This window comes from Poecilia formosa, unplaced genomic scaffold (assembly GCF_000485575.1).
Source record: "Poecilia formosa unplaced genomic scaffold, Poecilia_formosa-5.1.2 Scaffold333, whole genome shotgun sequence".
Taxonomy (NCBI): Eukaryota; Metazoa; Chordata; class Actinopteri; order Cyprinodontiformes; family Poeciliidae; genus Poecilia; species Poecilia formosa.
Window position 1 is genome coordinate 586,751 of NW_006800272.1, and position 3,265 is coordinate 590,015.

Genomic DNA, 3,265 nt, shown 5'->3' on the forward strand with positions numbered 1-3,265 from the left:
TTTTTCTCTAACAGTGATTCCAAACACATCATCGTCCCTTCATAGTAGTACATTTTCATTTTGGAGGAAATTGGCTCCAGAGGCTGTTTTTGTGTTATATAAATCATTTTACTAAAGACACATTTGCTTTTAAAATCAGTTGAAATTCAGATTAGGATGTTTTATTTTTTCCTGACTTTTATGAATTTTAAATAAACAGGACATTTTATAAATATACTCACTGTAACTGGGAAGTTGTTTCAGCTCAGTAGCGCCATGACAGATGCTGGTGGAGATGTTGATTTGAGCATCCCGAGCGAACGAAGGTTCACTTAGGGACTGTCAACAAATTACCGAAACAAACACTTCTGTCAAACAAATGTTAATAAATGCGTTGAATTGTGACCAACTAGCAAATTGTCAGTGCTAATTCATGCTTCTACATGAGACACAATATCCTCTATTAAATTTTAAAGTCACATAGAATATTTTATATGATTTTAATATTAAATACTGTAATATGTTTTCTTCAATAGCTTCGAAGTCATCTGATCTGATTTTGAAATAATTCTACAAATCAGTGGAGATGAGGCACAGTCATTTGTTTTTCATTTTAAATAATTTTCCTTTTTTTAGGAATATTTTTTTGTCAAAATTGAGTGTTTTTCTCCCAAGATCACTTTGAAATAATTCTACTAGTCAGTATAGATTCAATAGCTTCCAGGTTACCCAGAACCAGTGTGAAATTGTTGATTGATCCATTTTCTTATTGGATACACCAATTAACTGTCAGTCATGCTTTTGGACTATGGGAGGAAGCCAGAGTACCCAGAGAGAATCCAACCATACATGCAAACTCAATAATTATCTGTACACCCTTGTCCTTGCTGGTGAGAGGCATGGTCACCTTGGACAGGTCACCAGTCTGTTGCAGGGCAACAAGGGGACAGACAAGACAAACAACCATACACACACACACACACACCCCCACACGCACGCACACACACACACACGTAGGGACAATTTAGAGAGACCAATTAACCTGACAGTCATGTTTTTGGACTGTGGGAGGAAGCCGGAGTGCCCAGAGAGAACCCACACATGCACAGGGAGAACATGCAAACTCCATGCAGAAATTGAACCCAGAACCTTCTTGCGCCACTGTGCAGCCCACATTACAATCAAAGTATATAAAACTTTTTATAACCAGTACCTGCAAATGAACCACCTAATTCAGGGGATGCTGCAGGTAACCAAACAAAACCCAAAATCACAGGTAAACAACCTGGTTGTCCATTACAAAAAGAACCAATACATTCCAGGTGAGTAATGTCTTTTTTTCTCTTCATTGCAGGAAAGAAGGTCCAAAAGACCCAGTAGACGACGTGTCTTGCAAACAGAAAGTCCCAAGGCCCCAGGTAAGGACCTCACTTTGAGGAATCTATTTAGTCTTTTCTTTTATCATGTCTGTATTCATTTTGTCAGATAAGTAACCTTTCTCCTCCTTTTTTGCAGGAAGACAGCGAGGCGTACCCAGCATTTCAGTTTCCACCAAAGAAACAATATAATCCCCAGGTAAGTGAATCAATTTCAGGGAATTAAACAGAGTAAACAACTAATTGGTGAATAAAACTTGACTTTTGACCCTCCACAGGTCATGCAAAACAAGTAAAAGTGAAAAATCATCCATAGAATTGCTTGGAGAACCTCCTCATCCTCTTACTGCACTTAGAAACTGCATGATAACAAAAACCTTTGTCCATAAATCCACTTTCCTCCGCTGTTTCTGGGTCATGGGATAACAGCTTCAGAAGGGAGACCCAGACTTCCCTCTCCCCAGCCACTTCTTCCACCTCCTCGGAGAAAATCCCAAGGCGTTCCCAGGCCACCCGAGAGACATAGTCCCTCCAGCGTGTCCTGGGTCTTCCTTGGGGCCTCCTCCCGGTGGGACGTGCCCGGAACACCTCACCAGTGAGGCGCCCAGGAGGCATTCTTACTAGATGCCCGAGCCACCTCAACTGGGTCCTCTCGACTTGAAGAAGCAGCGGCTCTATTCTGAGTCCCTCCCAGATGACGGAGCTTCTCACCTTATTTCTAAGGGAGACCCCAAACACCCTGCAGAGGAAACCCATTTCGGCCGCTTGTATCCAGGACCTCGTTCTTTCGGTCATGACCCACAGCTCATGACCATAGATGAAGGTGGGAACGTAGATCGACTGGTAAATCGAGAGCTTCGCTGCTCTCTCTTCACCACTCCAAACCGGTACAGCGTCTGCTTCACAGCAGATGCTGCTCCAATCTGTCTGTCGATCTCTCGCAACCTTCTTCCCTCAGTTGTGAACAAGATCCCCAGACACTGAAACTCCTCCACTTGAGGCAGGAATCCCTCTTCCAATCTCTCCCAGAAAGGAGACATTCCACGTCCCAAGAGCCAGGTTCTGCAACTGAAGATCAGATCGACGGGAACCCCTCCCTCAAGCACCACCCAGATCCAGAACAGTGTTTAGGACAGGAGTTTACAACACACAGTCAATACAATGCCAGCAGCTGCGCCAAATCCCAAGCCAAAACTGAAGCCGCTCATGAATGACTCTCCCCAATCAGTCATAAAAGTCCACACACTCCTTGGTGGACTCTGCTCCTGATTCTGCTGTTCTCGTTGCAGATGGTGGATTAAAGTCTCCACTATCTCATTTTCCTCATCGTCATCCAAATCGTAAAGTCTTTTAAGTTTCTGCATGAGTTCTGCAATCTCATCTAGTAATTCCTCTGTACTCAAAAATTGTAACCTCTTTCTTTGCATCCTGAGATAAAATTCCTCAAGTTCCTCAATAAACTCTAGATCCTCCATCGTACAAGTTTTAGAACAAGTTGTACAAGTTTTAGAACAAGTTGCCAGTCTTTCTTCAGTGCTTGAATGAAAGATCTTGGGAAAGTTCAACAGTCTTAAGACTGTTTTATGATGTCATAACAAAAGAGAATGATATTATGACATCACAGCGAGAGTGATGTCATAACTGACATATATTTGCACACTCTAAACAAAGATGTGTTAAAAAAGAACACAAAAAATGTGTTATAAATTAAAAGCATATTTTGTGTTAATTTTACACATTGTGTGTTAAAATGAATATAATAATATGACACGCAGTATGTGTTGAATATTTATTTGAATATTTCAACACATAATTGTGTTAGTTTGTGTTTGTCAGATACACAAACATGAATCTGAATGGCAGATTAATCTGCCATTCACAGATGGTAATTCATCTCAATGACAACTACT